Source organism: Camelus ferus, chromosome 27 (genome assembly GCF_009834535.1).
Source record: "Camelus ferus isolate YT-003-E chromosome 27, BCGSAC_Cfer_1.0, whole genome shotgun sequence".
NCBI lineage: Eukaryota > Metazoa > Chordata > Mammalia > Artiodactyla > Camelidae > Camelus > Camelus ferus.
Genome location: NC_045722.1, coordinates 18,254,970 through 18,267,956, shown reverse-complemented (window position 1 = coordinate 18,267,956; position 12,987 = coordinate 18,254,970). Strand labels below are relative to the sequence as shown.

The 12,987-nt window shown below is 39.7% G+C and overlaps 1 long non-coding RNA gene across 1 annotated transcript in view; it reads right to left on the bottom strand.

Annotated features, from left to right (window-relative positions):
* The window catches only part of LOC116660226, a 53,400-nt gene that overhangs the window by 38,973 nt on the left and 1,440 nt on the right, over window positions 1–12,987 (bottom strand). The gene's annotated exons all lie outside the window — the stretch shown is intronic.

Genomic DNA, 12,987 nt, shown 5'->3' with positions numbered 1-12,987 from the left:
ATAGATGGAAATGAAGGTCCCATGTTGCCAGATCTAAATTTTTAAGAAAAACTTAAGAAAATCTCTATTTTCCTTTGAACTCTCTCAAGTTTTAGAGGTTGGCCACTAATTCGAACATTAGACTCTTTCCTAGAGATGCATTATAAAAAAGAAGAACAGATAGGCATGTTCCGATCCTCCTTGGGGAGAGCTCTAGTTTGATTAATTTGCTTTCTCTAAATTTATTTATTTATTTTTGGTCTGGAAGTAGAAAATGAGTGTGAAAAATCCCTGTTGCTATTGTGGGAAATGTGAACTAAATTTCCAGTTTCCCACTTTGAACGATTGGCCAAGTTGTTTGATCTATTTCATTACAAATTTCCTTCAGGAGGAAGATATGTTACGTTTTGCAAATTTAAGCTACTAAGCAGAATAAATTGGCCTTTTTGATTCTACTCAGGTTGCAAATTTTTGTAATTTTTTCCAGTCCTGAATATATGTATTCTTGATGCTTATTTATGTATTTTTCACTACCTGGATTATATCATCTGGGGAAAAACAACTTCCTCTATTTTTTTTTCTTTCTTCCTTTGTATGCAAAACCAGAAAAACATTGCTAACAAAATCACAAGCCCAGAATCTTTTTATGAGTCATATAATCAAACCCCACTGTTGACAGAGAGTCTATAAACAGAGATGATCACGGTTGAAACTCGTACCAAGAAACAGAGTTGCAGCAGATTCTGCTGGGTATCAGGATGCTACAGAACTGATTTCCTTTTCATTTCATCTAAGCATCCATGCTCTTAAACCTTTGGGATTCTGCAAGCACAGCTTTTCCGCTGACCAATGTCAAACGCATTCTCCTTTGATATTGTAAGAGCTCACACACTGTTTTTCAGGAATTAATTGATTGCTAGGGATTACTTGGAGAAGCTGGAGAAAGGGCAGGTGCTCCTACCTGGCTATCACGGAGGCAGTAATAATTGTAATGATGGCTTCCTGCACGAGGATATGTGGCACTAGGTACCCATTTCAGCCCAAACAGATTGCAAATATATCCCTTCTCTTCAATCACCCTATTAATTTGGAGATGCTTAGATCTGAAACTCAGCGTAAGAATCTACAGATCCTACCAATTAGAATGAGCCACCTTGTCCTACTAAAACTGCCACGGTGCTGTTTGCTTTAACAGATAATGATAACTTAACTTCGGACTAATCTTGTCGTTGAAAAAAGAATTAAAATTATAACTCTTCTGCAATCATGATGTGCAGCTTTCTGTAGACTGTGGTGTGCCGAATTTCAAGTAATATTCTTCTGTTGCCCCATATCCCCAGGTTCCGGATAAAAATGAAATGTGCATTTCATAAGAAAATCCCAGTGAGCAGTAACAAGAAAAAGTATTCAATCATCGTCAATTGGTTAAAGCTTTGGGGATGGGCTCGAGCCACCATCTTTTTCTTCTTTTTTATAAGGACACAAATTAAAAAAAAAATTTTAACTAAACTATTTTCTCCACCTCCCACCAGATCGAGCCGGCCAGGGAAATAGATGGGATTATATATTTAGTAGCATAATGTCCACTGGATTGTTTTAGAATTAGTAGAAGCATCATCAGTCACCTCGGCTACAATAAACAAAAATTCTAATCAATGTAATATAAGTTCCTTTAAGCATAACCTGAGGTCATGTAAAAATATATACCTGATATTGTTTCCCCTCCCCCAAGGGAAGAAAGAAAGAGAGAGAGAGAGAGGAAGTATATTTTTCCCATTAAATTTATTAAAAACCTGGCAACACTAGGTCTTTGTGTTATCATGATTTCAATTTTCGGAATTATCAATAAAACTGAAAACAGAACTTGCCCAGAGGATGTTTTCATTTAAACAAAAAATTGAGAGAGATGTATAATTGTATATTTCTCAGGTTTTTAGATAGTCTTTGAATTAGCCTTTTTTTTTTTTGGTAAAGTATTTTGTTAATAAGGAATTATATTATGCGACACGTAAATAAATCAGTTTTCAAAAATAACATATCACCCCCGATATGGTCAAACATATTTTCACACTGGCGTACTTCAGTCTGCCCAAACGTAAAACCTCTTCCAAAATTTTGAAATCTAGGAAACACAAACTTGGCTGCCCAAGCAGAGGTATTTTTGTGAAAATCTAGAGTGAAGCTTTTTTTTCCTTTTACCTACCAGGAAACTTTTCTACAGCCAATATTACATCCTGCATACGATGTCCCTCCGAAACAGTTGGGAACTTTCATTCATTCTGATTCTCTGCAAAAGGAATTTCTCTCTGTCTCAGCTCATGATGAGCAGGGGCTACTGAATATATAGTAGGAAAAAAAAAAATTCAATGGCACCAGCAAAGTCCAACATCAAAAAAAAAAAAAAAAAAAAAAAAACCGCTTAAAACAATAGTTGTTTAGAGAGCGCTCAATGGGTCCCAGGGCTCCAGAACCTTCTCCTGGGTTGTGAACAATCGAAGATTTATTCGAGCTCTCTGCACACTGGGAAATGAAGACCCAGAAGCTCATTATCATGTCTATTAAAAAGCAGAAACTGGGGTACATCTAAGAAAAGATGTATTACTTTTTAAACCGCACTGCAAACTGCAGACCAATAGGGACTTGAACTACATAAAAATACTCTCAGTTGTAGGGGAGTGGGGAGGGGGGTGGGGCAGAGATTCACTCCCCCAAACAGCAGGAAAATACCATGCCAGCCAAGTTCCATTGTTGTCATGGCTTTGGAGAGGTGGCTCCATCCTATTTTCTTGCAAAGGGATTTTTGAAGTCAGGCTTTTGGTTTGATCAGGGAACTAAGGGCGACTACGCGAATAACTTTGGGGACCACGGTCTAGCGGAGGTGAGGGAGGGTGTGATTAGCAATGACCAGTTAAATTCTAGTTAACCCCAATTATAAACCTTCACCTTTGCTAATTGGATTAATTCGTCGGCAGGCAATATACTTATGAAGTGTACTGGAGCCAAATTTGTGCCATTTTATTATGAGATAAAAATCATGATTGCGGTGTGGCTCGCTGCTTAAGAATGGATCTATAACCAGTTTCTGCAAAGGTGGAACAAAGTTGAATTTTACTAGCAAGTTGGAAGAGACATTTATTACAGCAATTCTCTTTGCAGCCTGGAAAAAAAAAATGCCCAGTAAGCAAATTCTCTCTCAATTAAAAGCTTTCCAAACTCAGGGTTTAATGAAACCTTAATTAAAGTCAATGGAAAAGTCATGTTCAGAAAATATAAATGTAAAGTTACTCCAGAGTGTCCTTTTAATTCCCTCTTGACTGATCCAAGCCTACTGACTGTTTCTGACTCTCCTTAATTTTTTTTTTTTTAGAGTTTTGTGCACAGAGAGACACAAACCAAAAAACCCTGTCGCCTTGTAGAACCATCTCACCATCCAAAGACAAGTGGTGTCTACTTTCTCATTAATATGGTAAAGCAGGTTACCACGCTGTTTCCAACAGTTCACAAAGACTGAGAGCCAAATTTGCCTGGACAGTTTGTTGGGCTCAACTTTAGTGATAAAAAAATATAATATTATGTTTCTAATTCTGTTAGGGAATCTATGAATGGGCCCAGTTTGAATAAAATAAAATGACGATGTCAATCACACGTTTCCCTATGGTGGCAATAAAATTGTTCTAAGTGGTCCAAGTTGGCATGAACAGAGAATCTGTGATACTGGAAAATATGTTAATAGGGCTGCAAAATACTGTGTTTTAGAATCAGCTAAAGGGCAAATAGGTGTCGTCAGCACTGTCTGTCTCCTGGGTGACCAGCACCTATCTACCTAAATGGACACAAGGCTACCAATGTTGTGTACGTACTTCAAAGTACAAAAGAAGGACTGTGGCATTCTCTGCTTTTATCTATTTCACAAAGGGAGGCATGGGAAATTAGATATTCCATAGATACTCTAAGGGAATAGAGGTTGTATTTAGGAGGTCAACCTGTTTTTCCTTTCCTTTTTTCTCTTGTAATAAGGGTGCTAAGAATAGGACCCTTAGATTCTCCCCCTTGACAAATAAAACAGTTCATAGGAAGAAGACAGTAAAAATGATCGGATCATGGAAACTAATGACAGTATACAGCGTGTCTTCCTGTGAGTGGGCACGCACGCACTTGCGCATGCGTGTGTGTGATCTACCTAGGACCAGGGCATCGAATGGTCCTTCTCTATAACCTGAACCAGACCTTGTCATCACCTGTTGACAACAGAGAAAAAAGGAAGCCAAGCGTCGGGATCAGGGTACCATAATGCCTGTTGATAATAAATTATCAAAACAATAATCATGTTTAGCCAATCCCTTTGTGTAAAACTGTTATTATGATTCCAGTGCCAGCTGTCTGAAACTTTAATTTAAGTGCTTGCTGGAGGCGAGACATTTGGAATGCTAGTTTAGAATGTTTTATAGCTCAAGCAATATGTTTTACTAACCTCAAATACTGTGATGATGGTTTAAATGGTGACTATAATTTGTATGTGGGGGCTCCGGGGTGAATTTTGCTTTCCCAGGGAAGTGTCTGCTGCATCAAAATTTCAGACATTTCTGGGCTATTTGGGGGCAGCCTAGCCTAAGGGGCCCTGGGAGCTGCATCTACCACCCTGCAGGTAAGCACCGCAGGTGATTAACTTTGGGGAAGTTGTTTGAAGTTGCTGCAACTGGAATGTTCCTCAGGAACAGAAATGTTTGGTAGAAAACACAGTGCTAGCTGGAGAGGCCATGGTTTACTGGTAGGTGGGTCAGTAACTTTTACTCTGTTCCTTCCTCATCAACCATTCTCTCGACCCCAGACCTTGAACAAGAAGGCAAAACCAAACCCTGTCAGGTTGTCCTCAGCACACAGTCATTGTTTACTATTAATGAATCAGCAAGATGTTCGCATATTAAGAGTAAAGCTATAATTCCATATTAAATATAGGAGGCCCCAGGATATGGCCCATCTATAAGGATTTCTATAATTGTCCTTATCATGCATAAATGATGTGGATTATGAATGTTGGCAATTTAAGGTTACAATTTATCGCTTTATATTAGAATATTATTAAGATAGCATAATATTAATAACATTATTATGTCACTTTAGAATTTAGAAAGCACATTGTGTCCATTATCCCATTGTCATAGCAGCATCTTTGTCATGACAAAATCTCATGTTGCATGGAAGACTCAGGAATCCAGAGTTGTTATACACCAACTGGGTCATATGTCTCCAAAGACTGTGGTCCAAAGCTGGGCATTCTGAATCAGCCAGGAACATATGTAATTTTCAGCTTTTCTCAATTCTTTTTTGATTCTCTGAATCATCAAACAATACATTCAAGTAACTTTCGATAGGCTTTGTCTTCTGTTCACAGGCACTGGACAACCAGTGAGTGTAAGTTCCAAATTTAATTTAGACCACTAATGTCTAAGGGCTGTTTTGAGGGTATGATGGATATTTAATAAAACTTGGGGATACTTTGACATCTAAAATACAACCCAGGTTGTATCTGTCCCCACTATGGAAACAGTGTCATTTAAGTTCTGGAGATGTCTCCTGAAATTCTAGAAGACAAAATCTGTTGGTGGAGACAGGTGGGAGAACAAACTGAAGCTATGGCAAATATCTACTGAATAAATACTTCTCTGACAACAGTCTTTGTCGAGCTGATTGACTCGAACAATAGTGACTGCCTCATAAATTCTCCTGATAGCACTACACATATGTGTGTTGGTCATGGGTATGGTCAGATGCACTCCTGGAAAAAAATTACATATAAGTCATCCCTTAGCATAGCTCCTGGCACAGAGGAGAGAAGTCATACATATTCGATTTACTAATCAACATGAGTACATTTCTTTTTGTTGGAACTGGGGATGCTTACCTCTTGAAATAATTCCAGAGGAAATATGTTATAAAGCAATAACTCCCACTCTTCTGTCAAAGTGTTGGTTTTATCATTTCACATGATTACATATGAATTTGTAGTGGGCTGCATTTGAAATTACTATGCTGAGAAACAAATGTTCTACTTAATTGGCACCTGCAGTGCAACTTTTCAATCAATTTGTGTTTTTTACGGAGGCAAAGGCACCACTTACAGAATATAGGTGGCATTTGCAACGTTAATGAATCCGTGAAAATGCTGGTGTTTCTTAAGAAACGAGGCAGAAGGAACGTATCAAAAGTTGCATAAGCATTTTCTGTCTGTGCAGAATGAATGAGTTGAGTCAGAGAGTTGTAGCTCAGTCAATCATCAAACTGGAGGATGTTTCACTGGAACATCTGATTGTTCAGAAGATCAGAGTTGGGTGTACCCAACTTTTGCATCCTCCAAGTTTGGCACACAGTGATGCCTATGAAGAGGGAATTGGACTCAACTCGAGTCAACTCAGTTATTTACTGAGTTATTTGCATCAGTGATCAGTTTTCACACAATCAAATGGACCAACCATTTGGCAATTCAAAGTGGATATTAATATAGTGTAATATTTGGGGCTGGAGTTTTGAGGGGAAATTGAAATGACCATTTTTCTCCTTCTGTCTAATTTTTAAATTGATTTTCATGCAATGACCAATGTTGTTAATGTTTTTTTAAACTGTTTATTTTATTCTGTTTATTGTTAGATGGTAAGTTGAAGAGTAATTTTGCTTTATTTTAGAAGTGCTTATGTATTTTCCATTAAACAATTAGTTTTTTTATTGCAGTAATATCCTTCCACATGTTTCCACATAGTCACCAAGTTTTCCCTTTAAAATGACTCAAAAATTCAGCCCTCATGTTTCATTCCTATAGCATCTATGCTGGCCTACATCTTTCTGCCAGTATTTGGTCTACTGTTAAGGCCTAGTGAAAAGTCTGCACTCTATTGCTTTTCCCATCAACCTTAAATACCATTTTATCCTTTTTGTCACTCACTCTCTTGCTCAATCTTCTGTAGGCCACTTTTTTCCCCACCAGCTTTGTGAGTAGAGTTCATGCATTCATTCATGTGTTCATTCACCCACTTACCCAATAAATAGTCTATGAGCACCAACTACAATGTCAAGATAGTAAGCATTGTGTGAACTGCAAATAACAAGTTATGGTTTCTAACCCCACGAGGTTTAAACTCTAGTCAAGGGGATAAGACCCATATAAATAGCTTTAGTGTCATGGTCCTAGGATCCGCCTGCCTGGGGTAGAAACAAGGACACTCAACTCATTAGTTGTATCTTTGGCTAGTTTTCTTATCCCAACTTTGCCTCAGTTTCCACATCTGCAAAGTGAGGTGGATGATATTACTTATTTCTAGGGTTTATTGGAAGGATTAAGTGAGAAAATACACGGAAAGCCTTAGAACATCCTGGATTAGCAAAAACACTCAAAACAAGTTAAATAAAATTATTAAAGGGAGGAGAATAAATAAAGAATAATAAAGAATTCAAGAAATTTTGAAACAAACCAAAGGGACAGAGGAAATGTGGGAGCTGAGATCTTTGAAAGATCACAGAGAAGGGGGAAGCTTTCCACAGGTGGGTGCTTACAGGAGACCTCCTGGACACAGTGGTGTTGGAGCTGTGGCTGGAGGGATGGATCAGAATATGATTGAGAGGTGAAGTCTGAGGCTATTCAAGGCCTGGACTGAGCCAGTACACTTTCCTGAGGAGTACTCATCACTCACTGCACCAGGTCACTCCTGCGGGACGGTCCACACACTACTTCCTGTGGCCTGGAAGCCCACAGTGTCCCTTTATCTGGCTTACTGCTGGGCTTTCTAGAGAGATCTTTGTTGAGTGGAGAACATTCAGACTTTATCAGGAGTCACTGCACCCAACCACCTTCTCCTTTACTGACCTCCTTGTGCTGCTACATTGCATTGAAAGAAAATGCCTGTGAATGTCCCATTTGACTGTTAGTCACTTGAGGTCAAATCCCCTGTCTTTGTAGGTCCAGCACTGCCTGCCATAACGTAGGGTCTCAAGAAATGTGTGTTGATCTAAAGAATATCACAAGTAATCGGGTTATCACAAAGTCATGGTGGACTACAGGACCCCATAACCTGGTCTACTGTGTGCTTTCCAGTAATTCTGTCCCTTTCCCAGGCCATGACCATTTACTTTGTAGTGAAGGTGGCTCTCTGAACCCCACTGTCAATTCCTTTGAAATTTCAAGAGAAAACTAGTTTTCTTCAGTGAGATTTCCTATGTGATTTCGCTTTGGGTGGGTCGGCGGGGTTGGGGGGTGGGTCATCACATTTTAATGTCAGAGAGTTTCTTCTACTGGAGGAATGTTCCAAGGTTTACCAAATTTTAATTGGCTTTGAGTAAGACTCAACACGTCTAAACATTGGGGGTGGAGGGCAGTTTTGGGGGAGCCTTCGTCTCTAGGCAAAGAAAAGAGTGAAAGACAAGTGAAAGGGTTCAAGGGTTCCTTGCCTCTTGAACTCTTCTTCTTGCCTTGCCTCTTCATCTGTCCTGCTACACTAGAGAAAGACAGCAACTAGCTTTTTAAACAGTTTTTACTCTGATATTCACACGTACACACACACCTATCTCAAAAGCATGAAAGATTATTTTGAAATAAGACCAAAAAAAACCCCTTTTCTGTCTCTGTTATATTTTAGAACCAAATGGAGTTCAAGTACATTTTTCATGCTTACTTTCCTTTCATATAATGCATTAAATAAGTCACTAATGCCTCTCAGACAGAGTCAGAAATTGCATTCCTGTAACGGAGGTCACAATCTCATTGAAGAGTTGTGATTTGTGGATTGATTTATATCATTTCTTTATTCACTTCTTTTTCATTTATTTCTTTTCTTCCTTGACCCAGAGAAGAGGCCAACAACTAATAAAAGCCCCAGTGCCATTGAAACTTGGGATGCATAATACTGGCCCACATTAGCAAGTTGAGAACCCTATCTCTACACTGTTGAGTAAAAAAATTATAGAATAAAAAATAAAGAGGTTATCAGTCATACAATTTGTCTTCTCTGGTGATGCAGATTAAATGGTTATAACTTTGCTGGACTCCAATCGACTTGACATCTGTCAAAAGGTTGGGGTCATCTTTCTTCCATTAGCAAGGGTCTCCATTTCAACAGTCCCCTCCATGCCCATATTCATGTCAGGTATAATTGTCTGCTTCTTGTCAATCTTCCCTGTGAATGCGATCAGCAAGTGCTGAAACTCATCATCTTTCTCTTCCGTGTGTTGCCAAGAGAAAATGCTGGCTCTTTTCAGGGACACAAGAGCCAAGAGTCAAAGGGAAAGACAGAGCCTGGACCCCTTGTCATCTAATGTTCTCTTTTATTTAGTTTCCAACTCAGAAGCTTCCTATTATGCCGACCTCTAAGATACAGAATGGCTTTGCAACTAAGATGCTGTCAATGCTTCAGCTCCAAGGTTCCATTTGTGGGCATGATCTGTCTCACCCTAAACTGTTTTGGTAGACGGTAAAACTTCCAAACGTGCAAAATGAGGCCAGGCACTGCGTGAACATAGTTTGTCTTTGGAAATGATGAGTAGACTTTTGCATCTAGTTTCAGTGCAGAGAAGGGCCCCATTTTGATATACTCGACCCCTTCACCCCAGCCTTGGCTACAGTGCAGCTGTGTACGCTTAAAACACACTTGTGATAAACCCACAAATCATGTATCTGTTGTAGACTTCAAAACGTTGTGGGCGAAGGGATGGAAATACAAGTTCTTAATCCATACTTCTTACTGATTGACTGATCCTGGTTCCTTCAGAAGGAACAGGAGGCTCTATGTGAATCGATTGTCCCTTCCCTTCATATGTGGGATCGAACTCCAGAGTTTATATTAGATCCTCTCTTTTCCCCAAAATGCATGAATCTGAAAATCTTGTTGGATAGTTACTAAATCAATAGCATATGATAAAGGGTGTGGTTAGAAGAGGAAAACCACATGTCCAGTTTGCATTTTGAAACAAAAGGCTGACCTTTAACCACGAGAGCCCCCGGGTACTTCTTACCCAGAAAATCTCCCACTAAATCATGTTCACACTATTTACGAATGCTCTGTGCTTTTTTTTCTAAACACAAAAGCAAAGTCAAAGTGGCTGAAGAATCCTTATCTAAGCAGTTCCAGCGAGTAACTGTACAATTTACGCACGATATAGGTTTTTATTCATGCGATTTCTAGGCTTATTCCGATGTGTTTATAGTTGCATTTGTATCTTTAATTCATAGAGTCAGTGGTAAGAAATGAATAAAAAAGCTTGGTGGAGGCAAACATAACATAGCTAACAAATATAATGTTTTTCCCCCCATTGGTATAGGAGAGGAAGCCCTGACATTGACATGATACATTATTAAATATTGTATTTATTATTATATATTAAATATGTATTTGTTATATGCATATTTCATATAATATGTATATGCATATGCATATATCAAATATGCATATACCATACTGTATATACTATATATATGTAACTGTATATGTACAGGTGCTATATATATCACTTAATTAAATACATATTTATGTTTAATAAAATATGTAATACATATTGAATAAAATATAAATATATATGTTATATAATACATATTTGAATAAACAAGTATCTTTGGTGAAGCATATTCCAGAAAAACAATGGCTGCTTGACACTGGGCAAAAATTTCTCTTGGACATGAATTGCCCGTGAATTATGAGTGGTGTCTTTCCACAAGCCAGGATTCCCCAACCATGATCCCCTTCAGTCCAAACACATATACTGTGTTTTAAAATTATTCTGCCACTTCTGTTCGGTTGAGTTTGTTCACTGCCAAATCACTGAGTCATGCCCCCTTCCTCCTCCTCTGAAGTCTGTGCCAAGTTCTGTCTCTGAGGCAAAGCAGAAATAAACACCTTTCACTAGCTCTTCAGTGTCGTGATAAAGTATGAGGGCATCCTCTCTCACTATCTGCAGAGCAAACTCAGAAAACATCCCTTTCTGGATTTTCTGCTTTTCTCATTCTATTTTCTCCCGGAATCTGTTTGCAAAACATTTTATGGAATTGGCAAGTTATTTGCACTGCTTTTGCACTGCAGTCTGCCTAATTCAATTGCAATTATTTGTAAACTGCCGCCATAACTCTTTCTTGGCTAATGTCTGCAAACTGTTTACTAAACAATAAACTTAATCATGCATTCATTGTTGCAAATGTCTCCAAATGGCTTCAGAGTAGAGCTGACTTGACATTTTTGCCTATTTGCAAAGCCACGAAGGAGGTTTTCTGAAGAGACACTAAGTTCTATAACATTTAGTCGGTCTACTTCCTGCACCTCCACTGACCTGTGGCAAATTGGGATGGCCGCTCTTTGGGGTCAGCCGATGTGCTGTGGCAATGCTGGTAGATTCAAAGCCACCTGGGATGGAGATAGTGCACTGGTCGCAGTGAAGGATGAGAAAATATGACAGCATGGCACAGACAGTGGTCAGGTTAGAGAAATATTACACGAGTATTCACTTAACATATTAACCAAGTATCTGTTATATTTAAAGACCCTGCGTGAGACTCTTTGAGAGGTGCAGGCTGTGAAGACAATGGCTCTGCCCATGGGGAAGCTGATGGGATGTGCCGATGAGAGAAAGGGGGGGGGGGACTCAGAGTGCTATTAATACCAATGGACAAATTAAGATGACAAAATTATTTGGGGAGGCAGGTGAGAAATATAGCTTACAATATCTTGGTTTGAGCCAGCAACAGCCTAATTGGGCAAAATAGTTTATCAAAAATGTTTAGTCTGAAATGGAGCATGAGAACACAGGGAAGGGCTGGTGGGAGACACTGGCTTGGGAGCACTGATTATAGGGGTGTGGCTGCCTCTGTGAGAATGAGCAGGGTTTCTTCTTGAAGGAGGTTGGAGAGGACAGGCAGAATCTTGGAGTGGTGAGTAGGAAGATGAAAACTTAGTGAATGATAAAGGAAAGAATGGTAGAAAGACATCCCAGTTGTTACACTGTCATAAAAATGATGGGAGCATTTCAAGAAGACTGGGGTGGTCCAAGGTCCACTAGGGGGGCAGGGCTGCTGCAGGTACATTGAGAACAATGAGAAGAGCCTGCTGGGTTTGTGATGAAGTAGGGCTAGAAGATCCAGCTGAAAATGCTGGGATGGAGGATGAGGGGCACTGAGGAAGCCAGTGTGAGCACCAGGAGATGCCCGGGTACTGGAGAATTCCAGCTGTGAAAAGGCGGTAAAGCTAGGTAACAACCAGTGCAGATTCTACAATTTGCCCATTTTTCACCTCCTCACAATCTTGGTTCAGGTCATTTCACCTAAACCATCCTAAGTCTCTGCTTATGCACTTACGAAATGAATGAGAAAAAAACAGAGCGATCGGAAGATAACTTCCATACATTTTAGTCCGTGTCTGTATTCATTGCGGTCCATCTACCTTTCCTCTTGTTGCTCTGAACAAATGGTCTAAACTCCTCAGCCAAGCCAACCTCTTGTGTGCCCACGTCCCATCCAGCAACTTCCCCCTCTCTCCCGCACCCCCATTTCCCCTTGTTTGTACATGAACACGCTAATTTGTCACCCTCCAAGGACTCCACGTCTTTCTCCAGGTCCTGCTCCGTCTCTCTGTCTATCCTTTTGCTGCCTCCAATTCACCTCTTTCTGGAATTCAGTCAAATCAGCGTCTCACACTTTACCTCCTTGCTGAAACAGCTCTTATCAAGGTCAACCATGACTTAAATTCCTGAGCCAGTTCAGTTCTTGGTCTACACATTTGATCATTCCCTCTTCTGGTTTCCAGAGCACCACGTTCTCTTAGTTCTCCCCCTATATCACTGGACACTACTTCCATCCAGTTTCTGGTATCTCCTCATCCTTCTGACTTCGAAACATTAGAACGCCCCAGACACTGGTCTTTTGACTTCTCATCTCTGTTTGACTTCCTACCTGATTCCAACCTGCCTTTGGCTTTAAATGTCACCTAAATACTGATGCCTCCAAAATCTCCAGCCTGGACTTCTACCCTCACCTCCAGATAC